The following is a 22,092-nucleotide window of genomic DNA, read 5'->3' as shown; positions in this document are numbered from 1 at the left end:
TCCACTTTACTATCTTTTTGGGTTCCAAAAGTCCTCAGAAGGATAGTAAAACATGGACAATTTGACAGGTGTGGACATTTCGCAGGTCCCCAAGACAAAAAAATGCTATTTTAGGCTTAGGGGTTAGGTTTAGGGTTAGGGTTAGAATTAAGGTTAGGGGTTGGGATTAGGGTTAGGTTTAGTTTTAGGGTTAGAGATTTGGGCTTAGGGTTAATGTTAGGCTTAAGGGTTTGGTTAAGGGTTATGTTTAGGGTTAGGGAAAATATAATTTTGAATGGGAATAAATTGGATAGTAAAACCAACGTGTGTGTGTGTGAGAGTGAGAATGAGTGTGTGTGTGTGAGATAGGGAGTGTGTGTGTGTTGGTATGCATGTGTGCGGAATCATTGTCAAAATACAACAGACACAATAGTTCTTATTAAGGCCCACTTTGATATGTAAATATCTTTACTGTGGTCACAATAACAGCACCTCTTCAACCTCAGGAGGCTGAAGAAATTTGGCTTGGCACCTAAAACCCTCACAAACTTTTACAGATGCACAATTGAAAGCATCCTGTCGTGCTGTATCACCGCCTGGCACAGCAACTGCACCGCCCGCAACCGCAGGGCTCTCCAGAGGGTTGTACGGTCTGCCCAACACATCACCGGGGGCAAACTACCTGTCCTCTAGGACACCTACAGCACCCGATGTCACAGGAAGGCCAAAAAGATCATCAGACTGTTAAATAGCCATAACTATATACAAAGACCTGAAATCACTGGCCACTTTAATAATGGAACACTAGTCACTTTAATAATGCTCAGATATTTTGCATTACTCATCTCACATGTATATACTATATTCTATCCTATTCAACTGTAGCTTAGTCTATGCCGCTATGACTTTGCTCGTCCAAATATTTAGATATTCTAATTCCATTTCTTTACTTTAGATTGTGTGTATTGTTAGATATTACTTGTTAGATATTACTGCACTGTTGTAGCTAGGAACACAAGCATTTTGCTACACCCGCAATAACATCTAAACACGTGAATGTGACAAATACAATTTTATTTTATTTTATTTGATTAATGAAGGCCAACTCAATATGTCTGTGTTAGGGAAATGTAGGCATACATGTACATGACAAACCAAGCCCGGCAGACTTCACAGAGCTTGACAAGTGAAATGACACCTTTCTCTGAGAAGAACAGTGTATGGAATCTTGAGCAGTGCAGCTCAGTGACCCTCACTCACATGTCCATTCACCAACCCCACTTAAGCCCAATATGTGTTTACTTTTCCCCGCAAAAAGATGTGATTTCTCTCCTGTCCTTTTCCCTTTTGATGTGGGATAGGATGACATATTGATCCATGTGGGCGATGCCGCTGATTGGCTGCTGTCAGCTGGTGGTGGGGTTGTGGGTTGGGGTCAGGGAAAGAGCCGGTGGTGAGCAGATGACGCATGCCCAGGCTCCTCTGGCCTCACCGTCCCTTCATAGTGTGTGGAACGCCCCCTGGCCCTTCATCATGGTGTGGATCAAGGTGGTAAAGGAGGTCAAGGAGGCTGGACAGGCCTTCATTCCATTCCTTTACTTAGATTTGTGTGTATTAGCTAGTTGTAGTGGAATTGTTAGATTACTTGTTAGATATTGCTGCACTGTCGGAACTAGAAGCACAAGCATTTCACTACACTTGCAATAACATCTGCTAACCATGTGTATGTGACCAATAAAATTAGATTTGGTTTGATTTTATTTGATGAACAACACTCTACTGTTAGATGAAAGCTGACGACCTGACGGCCTCTGGGGCTTCAAACTGTTCCCTTACCTCAAAAACTAAGGCGTCAAGACACACTTGCATCGCTGCAAGAGTGAATGTCTAACGTGGAGCACATCCATAATGACCACCTGGTGTGGCTTTGAAGTGAGAGCACAGCCCTCTACCCTTCCGTGTCCCTACTACGAACTCAAGTCCACGGCCAACACCATCAAGTTCGTTCACTACCCAGTCAGAGGCGTCCATCACACACGCTGACTTCACTCTGCCTGTGTTTGTCTACTACAGACTCTTCTATGCTTACACCTTCACAGTCCTCTCAGAGGTGAGAAGGATTACTAAACACTGGTGATATTGGGAAACATATCTTCGGTTGCTGTTGGTTCAAGAGCAAAAATAGTGGTTAGGACAAGGATAAATATTCCAACACATTTTCTTAAGTTAGCTATTTTTCTCATTGTGGCAAGTGTTTTATTGCCTGTCAGTCATTGTGATAAACTACCTAACCTCTGCATTTCTCTGTCAAGAAACTTGTCTCGTCTCCCCCCATGTTTTGCCCCCTAGTCAGTGTGGTGGATAAAAAGCTATTAATCAACTGAAGCTTCTAGAACTGTCACAGGTCTATGAATGGAATGCACAGTCTCAGCTACGAGACCTCAGATGACCTTTAATTGATTTACAACACCTGGGTGTTGTCCAGGGAAAAAACCTAGTCCCTAACCCCTAAGTACTTAAGTAAATCTGAAAGTACTGGATAGTTACTTATAAGCAATATAACATTTCACCTTTCCCTCTGATTGCCTGGGTGGGATATTGCTTACCTATCTAAACCTTTAAGGTGTATAAAAGTGCCTATTGAGAGTAGCTGCTAGGGGCTGGTTCTAGACTGGGCCATGATGTCTATTCTGACATTCAGGGGTCAAGAGGTAAAACATAAAAATGTTATATCAACGAATACTGGACACTGGAGCGGGAGCAAGCATTGACCTCAACATACTCTGACTTGAGGGGAAGACTGGGTTTGGAGTGTTTTTAATTTTAATTTTAATTTTATTTGTAAAATAAATTTTAGAGGGAGGATCAGCTTAATATTGCGGAAAGAATGTTGCTTCCAATGTAATTGTCTGCATAATTTCCAATCCCCCATATTTTTTGGGTAAATATATATATCCATACACGCATGCATACAGCGCAGCTACTCGCCCACGCCTCCCCAGCTTCTCCTTTACCCAAATCCAGATAGCAGATGTTCTGAAAGAGCTGCAAAACCTGGACCAATGCAAATCAGCTGGGCTTGACAATCTGGACCCTCTATTTCTGAAACTGTCCGCCACCATTGTCGCAACCCCTATTACCAGCCTATTCAACCTCTCCTTCGTATCATCTGAGATCCCCAAGGATTGGAAAGCTGCCGCTGTCATCCCCCTCTTCAAAGGGGGAGACACCCTGGACCCAAACTGTTACAGACCTATATCCATCCTGCCCTGCCTTTCTAAGATCTCTACGAAAGCCAAGTCAACAAACAGATCACTGACCATCTCAAATCCCACCGTACCTTCTCCGCTGTGCAATCCGGTTTCCGAGCAGGTCACGGGTGCACCTCAGCCACGCTCAAGGTACTAAACGATATCATAACCGCCATCGATAAAATACAGTACTGTGCAGCCGTCTTCATCGACCTGGTCAAGGCTTTCGACTCTGTCAATCACCATATTCTTATCGGCAGACCCAGTAGCCTCGGTTTTTCTAATGACTGCCTTGCCTGGTTCACCAACTACTTTGCAGACAGAGTTCAGTGTGTCAAATCAGAGGGTATGTTGTCCGGTCCTCTGGCAGTCTCTATGGGGGTACCACAGGGTTCAATTCTCGGGCCGACTCTTTTCTCTGTATATATCAATGATGTTGCTCTTGCTGTGGGCGATTCCCTGATCCACCTCTACGCAGACGACACCATTCTGTATACTTCTGGCCCTTCCTTGGACACTGTGCTATCTAACCTCCAAACAAGCTTCAATGCCATACAACACTCCTTCCGTGGCCTCCAACTGCTCTTAAACGCTAGTAAAACCAAATGCATGCTTTTCAACCGTTCGCTGCCTGCACCCGCATTCCCGACTAGCATCACCACCCTGGATGGTTCCGACCTAGAATATGTGGACATCTATAAGTACCTAGTTGTCTGGCTAGACTGCAAACTCTCCTTCCAGACTCATATCAAACATCTCCAATCCAAAATCAAATCTAGAGTTGGCTTTCTATTTCGCAACAAAGCCTCCTTCACTCACGCCGCAAAACTTACCCTAGTAAAACTGACTATCCTACCGATCCTCGACTTCGGCGATGTCATCTACAAAATAGCTTCCAATACTCTACTCAGCAAACTGGATGCAGTTTATCACAGTGCCATCTGTTTTGTTACTAAAGCACCTTATACCACCCACCACTGCGACCTGTAAGGTCTAGACGGCTGGCCCTCGCTACATATTCGTCGCCAGACCCACTGGCTCCAGGTCATCTACAAGTCTATGCTAGGTAAAGCTCCGCTTTATCTCAGTTCACTGGTCACGATGGCAACACCCACCCGTAGCACGCGCTCCAGCAGGTGTATCTCACTGATCATCCCTAAAGCCAACACCTCATTTGGCCGCCTTTCCTTCCAGTTCTCTACTGCCTGCGACTGGAACGAATTGCAAAAATCTCTGAAGTTGGAGACGTTTATCTCCCTCACCAACTTTAAACATCTGCTATCTGAGCAGCTAACCGATTGCTGCAGCTGTACATAGTCCATCGGTATATAGCCCACCCAATTTTCCTACCTCATCGCCATACTGTTTTTATTTTATTTACTTTTCTGCTCTTTTGCACACCAGTATCTCTACCTGCACATGTTCATCTGATCAGTTATCACTCCAGTGTTAATCTACTAAATTGTAATTATTCACTCCTATGGCCTATTTATTGCCTACCTCCTCATGCCTTTTGCACACAATGTATATAGATAATTTTTTTCTACGATGTTATTGACTTGTTCATTGTTTATTGTTTACTCCATGTGCAACTCTGTGTTGTTGTCTGTTCACACTGCTATGCTTTATCTTGGCCAGGTCGCAGTTGCAAATGAGAACTTGTTCTCAACTAGCCTACCTGGTTAAATAAAGGTGTTCTCAACTAGCCTACCTGGTTAAATAAAGGTGAAAAAAAAGAAGAAATACATATATACATATATACATACACATACCTATATAGACATACATATATACATACACATACCTATATAGACATACATATATACATACACATACCTATATAGACATACATATATACATACACATACCTATATAGACATACATATATACATACACATACCTATATAGACATACATATGTACATACACATACCTATATAGACATACATATATACATACACATACCTATATAGACATACATATATACATACACATACCTATATAGACATACATATATACATACACATACCTATATAGACATACATATACACAAATATACATACACATACCTATATAGACATACATACTTTTTTAAAGAATATACCTTTATTATTATTCCCCGCAAACCCTTCCGCCGATCCCCCAATTGGAGTAAACTAATAAACACTTCTGCTTTTACCTTCAATTTATACATCTTATACACATTTTACAGACACAGTCTACTTTACAATAGTTCTCTCTTGTTTGTTCTTAGTCCTTCCTCTATTTCTGATGTCCATCCAGTTTGATTTCTATTTGTAACTGTGCTATTTCACAGAAGTTCTGAACCTATATACAATGTTTTACATTGTTTATCTTGTTATTAGTCCCACCCTTCAGCTCCATTCAACAACTCCCATCTGCCTCTCAACATTATCCATTTCGGATTTCTATTCTATTCTATGTGTTTGGAGTGTTACATCTTCTCTTATATCTCTCCTAGAGTGACCTGGTCCACACTATTGGAGAGAGTGCAGCTCTTGGGGCGTTGGGAATGGTATTTGGGGCTCCTCCGAAGATGCTCGAACTCAAAATGTTCCATAGAGTAGGGTTTCTTAATCCCGAATCCCTTGGATCCACAGCGGGGCACAGTTTTGTTACTTTCTGGCAACACGTGATTTCAACTAATCATCAAACCCAGATGTGAAAGTGCTGGTTAAGAAAAAAGTGTGCCTCTTTCTGTACTCCAGGGAGAAACCATGAAATTGAGAGTCATGAAACATGTGACCCATGCTTCAACGTTAAAGTATAGAAAATATCATTACAATTACATAATAATGTCTTGTTGCCTGCAGTAAGCAAGAGCAGCCTGTGTCTACAGGGTTCCATGACAGGACATCAAGCACTTTCAACGTGGGATTCCCTTCCTAGCCAGTTCTCAGTGTCTCTTAAAATAGTATGTTTCAGCACAGTCATTGTGGTTTATGAGATTAGGAGCCTTGGAAATGGCCTGATTTATATCAGACAGACAGTGCTGTGGTGTTCTTTTCGAAAAGGATTTTGTGGGTCCTTTTGCATTCTGTTTACAAGAGGCGCATCAGTAATACATGAAGTGTGGATGTGGATTCATTTGCATTATATACAGATGTTGAATCTTAATTTGACCAGTATTGTGGCAGAAAAATTATCCTGCAGCAACAGGATTTGAACATTTAGTCGGTGGTTAAGCTATTAGCTAGCCAAAATTAGGCTACATAAAAAGTGAAATACTGTTATTAGAACTGTGTGTTAGTGCAAGTTATCAGTGAATTTATGTAAATCATGAAGCTCATCTGCAAATTTTCAGAAACGAAAGAGTGATCCATTTAAGATCCCACACCTGTACAGGGTGAAGGACTTAAGGGAGGAATTTTATTTAATATTTATTTAATATTCAAATCATGATATTCAAATGATGATATGTTTTTACCGAACTCATTCTGTGTATCAGATGGGACATTTCATAATTAAGCCTGGATTCCCTCTATTACCATTTTAAGAGGCAATGAATTAGAGAAGAAAAGAGAAGCGCATCAAAGGATAGTTAGTACAGATGTAGGATCTTAATTTGATTACTTTTTTGTTGCCGAGAATTTTCCTGCCCAGAGGAATTCCAAACTTGTAGTGTATTCAAGGTTTAAAAAGGCTTCTAAAGTTTATAATGTCTACTTTAAATGTCAGACTTGATTTGCCCTAACTAAAAATATATCAACCCCTACAAAAATGTAAATGAATTATAATCCACATAACATTCGACATTTCTTGTAGATGCAGGATTATTTTTCTGCTGTAGCAAACTGGATCAAATTAAGATCCTAGATCTGTACATGAAGTAATGAACATACTGTGGGTGACAGAAGGAAGGTTCATTCAACATAACTACTATTTCCATTTAACTGCAGACCTATTTTTAGCTATGCTTACAGTGACACCTATACTTATGCTGTGAAGCATTATATGTTTGTGTATCTGCCTGTCTACGTGTACCTCCAGAAAACTGCCTGGCCGTGAAGAAGTACATTGACTGCCCTTTAGGCTACAATGACATCAAAGTCACATCAGCAGCCAAGCTGTGCAGCCAAGACCTGTACAAGAAGAATGGCAAGTGTGTGAGGAAGAGCTTCGACTCGGGGGCCTACCTCCGATCCCGCTTCTTCTACATTAGCAGAAACCCGGGCCCGCAGCTTCCACGTGAGTGGCCAACTTAACAACCACAACATCCTGGCCATGAAGCACAAGTTCACCTGCCAATGCTACCAGGGCTGGACGGGGGTCTACTGTGAGATGCCCCAGATGACACCCTTGCTAGGGGACATACTGGTCACCCTGGACCAGGGACTGTTGTCTGCTAGGGGACATACTGGTCATCCTGTCACTTCACTTCGCCGCAAATAAAATTAAATCAAATCAAAGTAAAACAAGCAATAATAAAAGAGTAAAGATAACTTGGCTATATACACAGGGTACCAGTACCGAGTTGATGTGCAGGGGTATGAGGTAATTGAGGTACACTCTTAGAAAAAAATATGCTATCTAGATCCTAAAAGGGTTCTTCGGTTGTTCCCATAGCATAACCCTTTGAATATCAATTTTTGGTTCCAGGTGGAAACCCTTTTCAGTTTCATATAGAACCCTTTTCCAAAAGGGTTCTACCTGGAACCAAAAAGGGTTCTTCCTGGAACCAAAAAAGTTTCTCCTATGGGGACAGCCAATAAACCTTTTGGAACCCTTTATTCTAAGATTGTAGATACCGTATGTGCATATAACTAGGAATAAAGTGATATATAATAAACAGTAGCAGCAGCTTATGTGTAAATTCAGATTCAGCTATTTGGTTAAATATTAAACTAAATATTTAGCAGTCTTATGGCTTGGGGGTAGAAGCTGTTCATGGTCCTGTTGGTTCCAGAGTTGGTGCATTGGTACCACTTGCCATGCTGTAGCAGAGAGAAAAGTCTATGACTTGGGTGTCTGGACGCCTTCCTCTGACACTGCCTGTTATAGAGGTCCTGGATGGCAGGAAGCTTGGCCCATGTGATGTACTGGGCCATTTGCACTACCCTCTGTAGTGCCTTGCGGTCGGAGGCAGAGCAGTTGCCATACCAGGCAGTGATGCAAACTGTCAGGATGCTCTCGATGGTGTAGCTTTAGAACCTTTTGAGGATCTGAGGACCCATGCCAAATCTTTTCAGTCTCCTGAGGGAGAATAGGTTTTGTCAAGCCCTCTTCACAACTGTCTTGGTGTGCTTGGACCATGTTAGTTTGTTGGTGATGTAGACACCAAGGAACTTGACGCTCTCAACCTGCTCCACTGCAGCCCCGACGATGAGAATGGGGACATGCTCGGTCCTCCTTTTCCTGTTGTCCACAATTATCTCCTTTGTCTTGATCAAGTTGAGGGAGAGGTTGTTGTCCTGGCACCACACGGCCAGGTCTCTGACCTCATTCCTATAGGACACCCTAGTCATAGACTGTTCTCTCTGCTACAGCACGGCAAGTGGTATCAGAGCGCCAAGTATATGTCCAAGAGGCTTCTAAACAGCTTCTACCCCCAAGCGATAAGACTGCTGAACATCTAGTCAAATGGCTACTCAGACTTTTTACATTGTCCCCCCTCCTCTTTACGCCACTGCTGCTCTCTGTTGTCATCTATGCATAGTCACTTTAATAACTCTACCTACATGTACATACTACCTCAACTAATCGGTGCTCCTGCACATGTACTCTGTATCGGTATGCCCCTGTATATAGTCTCGCTATTGTTATTTTACTGCTGCTCTTTATTTTTTAACAACTGCATTGTTCATTAGGGGCTCGTAATTAAGCATTTCACTTTAAGGTCTAAACCTGTGGTATTCGGCGCATGTGACTAATACAATTTGATTTGATTTGATACAATTTTTAGTTCAGATACATGGAGATGTTTAAATTAGACATCAAACTCGTGACAACGTCATTTTTAGGATGACAGTAAAGAAGTGGAGATGACCCTTTGAGAAGATAGGTTCCTCCTTGTTAATCAACTTAACCGGTGCCTAACCGGTGACAAACCCTCTTTTTTCCTCATCAATCTACGCACAATACACCATAATGACAAAGCCAAAACAGGTTTTCAGAATTTTTGCAAATGTATTGAAAATAAAAAAATAAATAGCTTATTTACATAAGTATTCAGACCCTTGCTGTGAGATTTATAATTGAGCTCAGGTGCATCCTGTTTCCATTGATCATCCTTGAGATGTTTCTACAACTTGATTGGAGTAGACCTGTCGTAAATTCAATTGATTGGACATGATTTGGAAAGGCACACACTTGTCTATATAAGGTCCCACAGTTGACAGTGCATGTCAGACCAAAAACCTGCTCTAGAGCACTCAGGACCTCAGACAGGGGCGAAGGTTCACCTTCCAACAAGACAACGACACTAAGCACACAGCCAAGACAGCCAAGACACATCTCTGGAGAGACCTGAAAATAGCTGTGCAGTGACACTCCCCATCCAACCTGACAGAGCTTGAGAGGATCTGCAGAGAAGAATGGAAGAAACTCTCCAAATACAGGTGTGCCAAGCTTTTAGCGTCATACCCAAGAAGACTTGTAATCGCTGCCAAAGGCGCTTGTTTCAACAAAGTACTGAGTAAAGGGTCTGAATACTTATGTAAATGTGATATTTCTGTTTTTATTTTTAATATGTTTGCACACAACAACAAAAAAGTTTTTGCTTTGTCTGTAGATTGATGAGGGAAAAAAACAATTGAATCAATTTTAGAATTAGGCTGTAACGTAACAAAATGTGGAAAAAGTCACGGGTCTGAATACTTTCCGAATGCACTGTAACTCAAGTGAATCACACAGGCTTTGAACAAAATGCAGGGAAAAGTCTAAACAGGATTCTTGGGACATCCCAACTCTGATGTCAGCCCATTGAAGTTACATATTTTTACAGAAATGTTAATGTACTCAAGTTTCTTATGATTGGCTCATGATATGACTCCAACAGGGCCACCAGGAGGGATCATTCGATGGAATTGGAGCACCCAGCCAGTTGAATATATTAAAATAGTGGAAACCCTCAATGGCTGCCTTTGCTAAAATGGCCTTTTGGCCACTAGTGTCCTCTATTATTCTCTATGATTTGAACAAAAACAAGGAGGTTGAACCCAGAGCCTCCGTGGGCTGGCCTGGGCAAGGAGTGTCTTTGCGTTAAATCCCGCCTACTCATATGACCCTGCTGCCCCAGAGCTAGAGAGGAAGTGAAAGTCACAGGTTAACATTACATCCGCCAGAATCAAACACAGTGCAGACTAAGCCAATAATCTAACCAACTTGTTTGCAGATAAATCGTCCTTGTAGCAGGGACAACAGAAACAAGCATCATTTTCTGTTCTTGAATCTGAATCATCTCGACCGCAAAATAGAAAAATACGTGAGAAAAAGACTGCTCATGGCCAATACAGAAACCGGATAAACATTGGAATTAATTTTGAATGGTGGAAGAGTGATGCCAAAATGGCCACCGTTCTACTGGACTGGTAGGTAGGTGTAGGGTTGTGTTTTGGGCCTGCTAGGTGCGTTAGCTGCTGGGCTAATTCAAATAAAATCAAATGTTATTTGTCATGTACGTACACATAATTAGCAAATGTTTTTGCGGTTGCAGCGACTGACATTACAAGAGAAAAACGGCTCATACACAACCACATTTCAAAATTGCACTTTGTGTATTCTACTATTCTAATTCTATCCCAACTGAGTAAATAAAAAGTGGGAAGGTGATCCGTGGGCCTTCAAAAAGGGTGATGTCAGTTGCCCAATCCCTGATGTAGCTACACTGCACAAACCCCACAAATTGCCCAATCCCTGATGTAGCTACACTGCACAAACCCCACAAGATGCCCAATCCCTGATGTAGCTACATTGCACAAACCCCACAAGATGCCCAATGCCATTAATTCAACTAGCTAATGTTAAATAGCTAGTTGAAGCTTGATATGCAGATTGTTGACATTAGTGTGTTTGGTTTGTAGATGATTATGTTAGCTGACTAAGTGGTTGACTGCACCCCAGAAAATGCATCTAGCTATAGAATTCGGTGCAGTAACATAACAAAAACATGTATTACTCAGGGAGATACTGGTGGAGACAGTCTGATTTCAAGGGAACCTGAAATCACAAGTTGTGATTGTGACCCCAATATTGAGAGAGATAAGATATTTTTTGTAACGCTTTGTGATTCAACAATGACTGTTGGTAATCGACCAAAATAGTTAGCTACTTTTTACCAATTCAGCACATTGGCTGCCTATATATAGCATTGATTTCTATCAGGACGACTGAATGAATATCCAGTTAAATCTGTCAAGTAGACAATGGCTCATCTGCATGACATATTGATGGACTATGGGCCATCAAGTAATAGGATGGGTACATTAGCATGACACATGTTACACTGATTACAACACAACACCACATCCTATGTAAAGTACCAGTCAAAAGTTTGGACACACCTACTCATTCAAGGGTATTTCTTTATTTTTTACTATTTTCTACATTGTAGAATAATAGTGAAGACATCAAAACTATGGAATAACACATATGGAATCATGTACTAACCAAAAAAGTGTTAAAAAATATATTTTAGATTTTAGATTCTTCAAAGTAGCCACCCTTTGCCTTGATGACAGCTTTGCACACTCTTGGCATTCTCTTAACCAACTTCATGAAGAATGCTTTTCCAACAGCCTTGAAGGAGTTCCCACATATGCTCAGTGGCAACCCATCGTTCAGGGCAGTGCCCCACCTGATTTGCATGCTATTTTGGCATTAATACGTGTCACATATCAATTTGCAAACAATGTTAAAAAAAAAATATATATATATATATATATCATTGAGTTAATAAAGCCGCTGACAAACATATTCTCTTTTTTGTTTTCTTGAGTAAGAGAGCTCCAAAATACACGTTTTTCAGCCTAGCTCAGTGCTTTCTGTGGTAGTGGGGCAAGCCAGCAGAAAACACGGATTGTTGTGCTGTGATTGGCTCAGTGTTCTGTCACTCATGGGGACACTACATCACTGCCAAGTCTAAGGGTAGAGCTCGAAAAATTCAAACCCCTTGGGAGCTGCCATTGAGTTACATTAGAAGTGCCCATCCAAGAAGGCTCAAGGTCATTGGCCACAGATTTTTAAAAAAGTAAAATCATGTTATATCTACAGTAGCATTGATTGGACTGATCAATATCATCAACATCATACTTTCAAAATATTAACTAGCAGTCATCATCATGAAAAAAGTCGACAATCTACTGGCAAATCCTTTTTAATCATTGTCATATGAAGAAACGTATCAGTTCTCATTGGCCATTGGACAAGGAATCATTGGCTAACTGCAACAATTGCAAAACAATCATTCGCCTGCTATTCAGTGGAGTGGCTGTGTGGTCCCAAGTCTAAGGTTAATGGTCTCTTTTCCTATTGGCCATGTTGTCAAAGAAGCATGATTTGCGCTGCACTCAAAACAACTGCTAACTCGGAACTGGAAAATTTGACTTTAGTGTGTTCAAGACAACTGGAAACTCAGGAAAAAATGAGCTACGACTGGGAAAATACGTTTTGAACTTTCATCCAACTCGGAATTGTAAATCGGGAACTCAGGCCTCTTTCTAGAGCTACGACCTGAAGATCACTGACGTCATCATGATTCAACTTTTTTTTTCTCGAGTTCTCAGTTGTCTTGAAAGCACCATGAATCCAGAAAATGCCAGACTTTGATGACAAAGTTTAATGACAAAATTTGCCCACAAAGGACTGCCGCTCCACCTTCCTGTTCAACTGAACGCAGCACAACAAGGTGAGTCCTAAAATGGTCTATTTTCATGTATTAGTTTCACCTACTGTTCTGACATGGTGGTGCACATGTGGTCTATAACCTGTTTTTGAGAAATGTAATCATCTAATATTGTAAGAGCTTTCATTGTCTGCTCATATGCCCCTTTATTTATGCTACGGTTCTGACTTTGTGTACAGGGAGAACACTGTAAGAACGGCCCATGTTCTGAAATCTGTCGCTGTACATTACAAAAGTGCTGAACAAATAATTAAATCAAATCAAATCACAATTTATTTGTCACATGCGCCGAGTACAACAGGTTACACACCTTACAGTAAAATGCTTACTTACAAGCCCTCCTCAAAAATGCAGTAAAAAAAAAAGAAAATAAATAAGAATAAGAAATAAAAGTAAAAAATAATTAAAGCAGTAAAATAACAACAGCAAGGCTACAGGGGTACCGGTACAGAGTCACTGTGCGGGGGCACCGGTTAGTCAAGGTAATTGAGGAAATATGCAGAGGTGGGACCAAGTCATTGTTTTACAAGTCACAAGTAAGTTTCAAGTCTTAGCACTCAAGTCCCAAGTCAAATCCCAAGTCAAGACCAACGAGTGTCAAGTCAAGTCTCAAGTCTCAAGTCCTAAACTTTGAGTTTCGAGTCCTAAACAATTCAAAATGTGCTCTTCACCAAATGTAATACCATTTCATATTTTTAACAAGAGTAATAGTTAGTATATTACAATTACGCAAATCATGAACGCTTTAAAAAATATATTTATTACTTTCCAAATAAACTTTATATTTCCATGGAAATACATGGGTAGCCATAAGAAAGATCCCCCCCCCAATAGTGATCAACTATCGAGGATAACTATGGGGCACAATCGGGCGATGTAGGCTTGTACACAATCGCCCAACCTTACACACACACACACACACACACACACACACACACACACACACACACACACACACACACACACACACACACACACACACACACACACACACATTAACATATGTCAATGTTTTAGGAACAGCAGTAACATCAGGCAGGATTTAGGCTACCAACTGCCTAGCCAGTTGTAGCTCAGTCTTGGGTGCAATGATCACATTGCCGCACTGACTGACTGTGTGGAGACTCATTGATTTAACGTTATGTTAGCCAACATGCTACACTAGCAAAGTTATGAATGATAGAGGTGTCAGCTATATTCGCCACGACTTACCGTTCTTTGTGCAGCTTCAAATGTAGTACAAAGTTGGAAGTTGTCTGTCATTTTCTTCCCGCATGTTTTGCAAGATGCAATCCATTTTTTGTTGATACAGCGTAGTCTTTATATCCGAAAATAATAATTTGGGTTATCATCTTTCCAAGGGCTCCATCTGAATTCACTCGCCGACGTTCCTCTGCACTGCCACGTGCAACTTTTTCTCAGCTGGCACAATTGGCTGCTGTCCGATTCAAACTGTAATCTGTTAAATGAAGAGTTGATGCGCTGCACACCTCTCCAAGCCCACTAATATTTGGGCTTGGAGAGGGTATCAAGGCAGGTCGAGTCAAAAGGCTCAAGTCCAAGTTAAGCCATGAGTCATTGGTGTCAAAGTCGAGTTGCAAGTCATCATATTTCCAAGTCATGTTACTCGAGTCCACACCACTGGTAATATGTAGGTAGAGTTATTAAAGTGAATATGCATAGATAATAACAGAGAGTAGCAGCAGTTTATTTTGAGTACGTCTGTCCTAGCTCGCTCATTAAGGTCATAATCAAAATTATGGATTGCCTCTTATCTGCTTGTCGTCCCCTTATGCCATAGTTTGCACATCTCAATTGTCCGTAGAAACCACATTTGTTTAAGCACGTCAGCCATATCAGCTATGTTTTTTTAAAGGCAGTAAATGAGCCTGAATAAACTGTTTCACTGCCAGACAAGGCTCTGCTGATAGCCAGGTGTAGCAGTGGTAAGGTGTTGGGACTCTGCTGCTGGGACAGCTTTATGTAGGCCCTAACAGTTTGTGGGCACCGTTTGTCACCATTATAGTGCAATTAATGTATTGTTTAGTGTTGTTTCTGTTGAATGTACATGCTCAAATCTCCACTGCATATGCTGAGCGCTTGTTAGCTGCTTTTCCTTCACTCTGCGGTCCAACTCATCCCAAACCATCTCAATTGGGTTGAGGTCGGATGATGTGGAGGCCAGGTCATCTGATGCAGCACTCCATCACTCTCCATGGTCAAATAGCCCTTAAACAACCTGGAAGTGTGTTTTGGGTCATTGTCCTGGTTAAAAACAATTGATAGTCCCACTAAGCGCAAACCAGATGAGATGGCGTATCGCTGCAGAATGCTGGGGTAGCCATGCTGGTTAAGTGTGTCTTGAATTCTAAATAAATCACAGAGTGTCACCAGCAAAGCACCCCAAGACCATCACACCTCCTCCTCCATGCTTCACGGTGGGAACCACACATGTGGAGATCATTCGTTCACCTACTCTGCGTCTCACAAAGACACAGCGATTGGATGCAAAAATCTCAAATTTGGACTCATCAGACCAAAGGACAGATTTCCACTGGTCTAATGTCCATTTCTTGGCCCAAGGACATCTCTTATTATTATTGGTGTCCTTTTGTAGTAGTTTCTTTGCAGCCATTCGACCATGAAGGCCTGATTCACGCAGTCTCCTCTGAACAGTTGATGTTGAGATGTGTCTGTTACTTGAACTCTGTGAAGCATTTATTTGGGCTGCAATTAATTATTTATTCATTTGGGCTGGTAACTCAAAATAACTTATCCTCTGCAGCAGGTAACTCTGGGTCTTCGTTTCCTGTAACATTTTGTGGACTACATGTGTGGGACATGGCAACAGGGTCATCATTCAAAGCTGTTGTGTGTGGCAAGTACTGGTCTCATTTTGTGATTCGCTGCGGCACCATGTAGGCGTTCTTCCTGGGAGCTGGTAGATAGTCTTTTACACAGGTGAAAACGACGCCACTCAAACAAATGCCCCAAAACACAGGGGAACTAAACAGTCCCGAACAACACACGTACACGTAAAACCGGGACTTACAGACGTGCACAAGAGTACACATAAAACAATCCCGCACACCCAGCAGGCGGGCCGGCTGGATAATAAAGCCCAACTAATTAACCTAACTAAACACAGGTGTAACTAATAAACAGGCAAGGGGGGGCGGGGGGAGGATCAGCTAGTAGGCCGGTGACGACGACCGCCGAGCGCCACCCGAACAGGAAGGGGAGCCACCTTCGGTAGGAGTCGTGACACCCTATATATGTTTAAATAATATAATATTTGAGAACTAACAATCACCAAAATAAAAGCTAATCAGTCAGGGGGATTAGAAAAATCTAAAAACAATGAATTTAGCAGTATAGATAGAACATAGCCATAGCAGAATATGTAGAATCACAGGAAATGTGCTTAAACATTTCAACATTTTCTTGATGCTGCATGGCAAAATAAATAGAATTGCAGGAAAGGGCCTTTAAAACTCCAAATATTTATCTCAGCTCCATGGAGAAATTTGCAGAATTGCAGGAAATTGACTTACAAAATACAAAGATTTCTCAAACTTCTCACTAGCCATTATTGGCTGAGATAATGAGTGGGCATGTCGAGAGATGAGTTCAGATTGGTCTGCCAAATAGCATGCTTCTGTCTATTTGACCTGGTCAGTAGGTAATCCTGTCGAACGCGGCTTTCTTTCAAATATATTGCGTAGTAGAACTGCATAAGTGTTGCTTCTGGAGGACCGAGTTTTTAAATCAGTGGAATTAGAGTATGATAGCTAAGGAGATGGAGAAAACACCTGTCTCTGGACTACATCTTCAAACTAAGGGCAACGATGGCATCCGTGACCGCGAGAAGCGTCCATCCATGATGTATATGGGGTAAAATAGTCTAGCTAGCTACATTTTCAGATATTGCACGTTTCTAATTTTGAAAAAGTTGTTTTCATTTCAAAGTTAACTGGCTAGCTCGCTAACATGACGTATATAATCATATTATTCTGTTCTCAGAGCAATTTGCTTTGCTAGTTATAGCCTAATGTCAGATAGGTAACATTGAACCTGGTTGGTTAGCTACCTGCAGATTCATTCAGGCTAGTAACGTCATGAGTTGGGATTATGGTTTGTTGTTTACTTAGCTAGCTAGCTACATGTCTTAACAAAAGACTACACTATGCAATTCACCCTTTCAATAAAATGTCGCTGCGACAACGGTTGATAGACGTAGCTGGTAAATTTACTCTGGCTATCTACTCCGATTTAAGAGCACTCTCATCTGAGTGTGCTTGAGTGCAGAATAACTGACAAATGTTCATGTTAAACACCCACTGAACATGGCCGGTGTCAGTAAACATTGTCAAAAAAAGGATACATTTTGCCAGCTACAAAGTTGCAGTCCTTAACGGTCTGGATAACATAAAAACAGCCAACCAGTTCTGCTCGGGCGAGATAAAGTGTCTGGAAATAGCTAGCAAGCTAGCCAATGTTAGCCAGTTAGCTTGGGTGCTTGACTACTGTTGTTAGGAAAGAATACTTGTCAGTCATTACTATGGCATTTTAAGATGGCGCTACCCATACCAAAAATACATACAGTTGAAGTCGGAAGTTAACATACACCTTAGCGAAATACATTTAAACTCAGCTTTTCACAATTACTGACATTCAATCCTAGGAACAATTCCCTGTCTTAGGTCAGTTAGGATCACCACTTCATTTTAAGAATGTGAAATGTCAGAATAATAGTAGAGAATGATCTATTTCAGCTGTTATTTCTTTCATCACATTCCCAATGGGTCAGAAGTTAACATACACTCAATTAGTTTTTGGTAGCATTGCCTTTAAATTGTTGAACTTGGGTCAAACGTTTCGGGTAGCCTTCCACAAGCTTCCCACGATAAGTTGGGTGAATTTTGGCCCGTTCCTCCTGACAGAGTGTAACGGTCTTCGTCGTCATCGGATGAAGAGTAGGAAGGATCGGACCAAAACGCAGCGTCGTAAGTGTCCATAATTATTTATTATAACGGAACACAAAAATACTTATTCACAAAGTGAAAGTAAGAAAGGAAATTCGAAAAAGTCCTGAAAGGTGAAAACACAAAACAGGAAACAACTACCCACAAACACCAGGTGGGAAAAGGCTACCTAAGTATGGTAGTCAATCAGAGACAACGATAGACAGCTGCCTCTGATTGGGAACCATGCCAGGCCAAACACATAGAAAAGTAAACATAGAAAACCACATAGAATGCCCACCCCAACTCACAAAAAAGGAACTAAGGTCAAGGCGTGACACAGAGCTGGTGTAACTGATTCAGGTTTGTATGTAACCTTGCTCACACACGCTTTTTCAGTTCTGCCCACACATTATCCATAGGGTTGAGGTCAGGGCTTTGTGATGGCCACTCCAATATATTGACTTTGTTGTCCTTAAGCCATTTTGCCACAACTTTTTTGCGACCAAGCTTTTGAGACCAAGCTTTAACTTCCTGACTAATGTCTTGAGATGTTTCCCTCTTCATGATGCCATCTATTTTGTGAAGTGCACCAGCACCAGACCTCCGTGCTTCACGGTTGGGATGGTGTTCTTTGGCTTGCAAGGATCCCCCTTTTTCCTCCAAACATAACGATGATCATTATGGCCAAACAGTTCTATTTTTGATTCATCAGACCAGAGGACATTTCTCCAAAAAGTCCGATCTTTGTTCCCATGTGTAGTTGCAAATCGTAGTCTGGCTTTTTTTATGGAGGTTTTGGAGCAGTGGCTTTTTCCTTGCTGAGCGGCCTTTCAGGTTATGTCGATATAGGACTTGTTTTACTGTGGATATAGATACTTTTATACCTGTTTCCTCCAGCATCTTCACAAGATCCTTTGCTGTTGTTCTGGGATTGATTTGCACTTTTCCCACCAAAGTACGTTCATCTCTAGGAGACAGAACGCGTCTTCTTCCTGAGCGGTATGACGGCTGTGTGGTTCCGTGTTGTTTATACTTGCGTACTATTGTTTGTACAGATGATCGTGGTACCTTCAGGTGTTTGGAAATTGCTCCCAAAGATGAACCAGACTTGTTGAGGTATACAAATTTTTTTCTGAGGTCTAGGAAAGTTTCTTTAGATTTTCCAATAATGTCAAGCAAAGAGGCACTGAGTTTGAAGGTAGGCCTTGAAATACATCCACAGGTACACCTCCAATTGACTCAAATTATGCCAATTAGCCTATCAGAAGCTTGTAAAGACATTACATAATTTTCTGAAATATTCCAAGCTGTTTAAAGGCACAGTCAACTTAGTGTATGTAAACTTCTGACTAACTGTAATTGTGACACAGTGAATTATCAGTGAAATAATCTGTTTGTAAACAATTGTTGGAAAATATACTTGTGTCATGCACAAAGTAGGTGTCCTAACCAACTTGCCAAAACTATAGTTTGTTAACAAGAAATGTGTGGCGTGGTTCTAAAAGGAGTTTTAATGACTCCAACCTAAGTGTATGTAAACTTCTGACTTCAACTGTATATGTACAGATTGTCCTTAGTTACCAGCACATGTTAAGTATTAGTGGATTGCAGTGGAGGCTGCTGAGTTGAAAACGGCTCATAATTTTGTCTGGAATGGAGTGTAATGGCTGGAATGGAGTGAATGGAATGTTATCAAACACATGAACACCATGTGTCTGATGCCATTCCATTTACTCCATTCCAGCCATTATTTTGACCCGTCCTCCCCTCAGCAGCCTCTATTGGTGGATTGAGTGCATCACTTTGCTCAGCTTTACTTCCTGAAGTGTTTCCATTCCCCTTTAAGTCTCTGTTGATTTATAAGTCTTGAAACAATCATAAAACAGTACTGAGCATTCTGAACACCCACTATCAAGAGCAGCAGTTGTGCTTTTGACTGCAGACAGATCCAGTAACAGGGATGGGCTACAGCATCTGTAGACTATAGATTTCCTCCTTGACTTTTGGTGGAGTGTGATGATCATGTCCAATACAAGCAGACAGGCCCACAGGGGGAAAGACAGGAAAGAAACGCCCAACATGAAGGGCATGAGGACCATAACCCCATACACATTTGGGATACTTTAGAGGAATAATGTGTGTGTGTGTGTGTGTGTGTGTGTGTGCATGCGTGAGTTTGTTTTTACAGGAACATGTCATACAATGAGTTTGTGATTCATTTCCATAACTTTTGGGTATCTTTTGATCATCACCATCATCATCCTCACCACTATACTCATACCAAACTGGATTCGGAGGGATACAACTGAAGCCTAGCCACTGTAATAGTCTGCTTATAACAAACTAAGCATGAAGCGATCTCTCTAACTATTTTTTCTCTCCACCTCTCCTTTCCAAAACTACCATTCACCATTAACACTAGGTCTCAGCCAGCTGACTGGGTCAAATGTCATACACTGGTTTTTACTCAGATATTGTTTTGCTGTTGCCCGTAAACATCAAGGTGAAGTGGACTGTACAGATCCAGGGCAATATTCAATCAAAACATCTATCTGCGTTGCCTGCGCCTGCGCCACCGCCAGAACCTGAAACTTGTGATGCACCATGAGGAGAAATTACAAAAACATAAAGGGTAATATTTCAATTTAATTGAGCTTGTGTCTGTCAAATAATTTTAGCAATATATTGGTTATTGTTCATGGTTTAAATACAAAATGATTGTCCCATGTCCATAAGAAGAGTTTGTGAATGAGTTTGACATGTGTTTGTGTTCAGCACTGTTAAAGGATTATGGTTATTGGCAGCTTAGGGAACTAACTTAAGGTCATAATATTGCCAACATGAGTCCTGATATTTTCATTGATCAACAAAACACATAAACCCTGTTTTATTAAAGAGGAGGGTGTCTCAAGACTAAGCAAACTGGGTGACAATTTATTGTGTGTGTGTGTGTGTGCGCTTGCACAGCACTAGTTGAGGAAATGGACATTTCTGACATGGACTTTCTACTGTAAGCTGTCTGTTTATCTGTTGGTCTCTCATTTCTGTGGTCTGACTATCAGGCTCATCTGAGATGATTAGAGGAGAGAAGGAGACTGCAGAGGTAAACATCTTAGGCCCCTTCTTACACAAAGACTTTACAAGGCCTAAACACCAACAACTTCAGATGCAACATGATGTCTCCATGCAGCTGATGTCGCTCCTGCTCCCTAAACCCCTGGAGCCAGAGAAAAGGCAATGACTTTTTTCTTCCTGTACGTCTGAAGACCCCTTTCCCGAAAAACACGTCATTAACTTAAGTCCAGACGTAAACAAAGCACGCAACTTGACTCTCAGTAAGGTAATAAATTAACTACTTAACATTAATTGATTGTAAAAGATACACTATTTAATTGTTGAGGATTAACAAAGTATTTAATCTGATCAAATAGTAGCAGTTCAGATGTTATGCTATAAGTCTCTGTTGCGCAAAAAATCATTTAGAATTCAATTCTAAACATATAGAAAGAGAAACATTTATTTTCCATTATAGCCTCTTACATTCACACTTGTTGGTAAAAATAGCTCAGAAAAGAAAAACAGAGGCGGTAAAGTATTGGAGTTGAATAATAGTGTGCCAGAAACAAAGGAAATGGAGTATTATTGTAATCACTGGACCCATGCTGCAGTATTTCAAGTAATTGAAGAGGTAAACAATGCCCATTTCCCACCCAAACACAGTCCAAGAGCACAATGAGAAAGTCATAGTAACATTACACATGTAATGGGGGTTAAAATATAATTTGTTTTTGACTGAGCTTGCCTGTAATGGTAGATGGGCTTTGTTTGCGCTTTGGGACTATGTTTTGGTTCCATCGTGCCAGGCAAGCTCAATAAAGCGCAGCACCCCCTCCCCGACCCAATTCTATTTATTTTATTTGAACCTAGGTGGTTTTCAGAAACAAGAGATGGACAGGACAGTTTTGGGCAATTGCAGAGTAACTTACAAATATAAATTCAAGTGACTCTACCAACAATAATATAACAAGGGGAAA

At 41.1% G+C, this 22,092-nt stretch overlaps 1 pseudogene; it reads left to right on the top strand.

Annotated features, from left to right (window-relative positions):
* Positions 1 to 1,743: 1,743 nt before the first annotated feature.
* On the top strand, positions 1,744 to 21,299 carry LOC109898574 (hyaluronidase-like; annotated as a pseudogene).
* The last annotated feature ends 793 nt before the right edge of the window (positions 21,300 to 22,092 follow it).

The sequence above is a fragment of the Oncorhynchus kisutch genome, linkage group LG10 (genome assembly GCF_002021735.2).
Source record: "Oncorhynchus kisutch isolate 150728-3 linkage group LG10, Okis_V2, whole genome shotgun sequence".
Lineage (NCBI taxonomy): Eukaryota > Metazoa > Chordata > Actinopteri > Salmoniformes > Salmonidae > Oncorhynchus > Oncorhynchus kisutch.
This window is presented reverse-complemented; position numbering and strand designations above follow the sequence as displayed.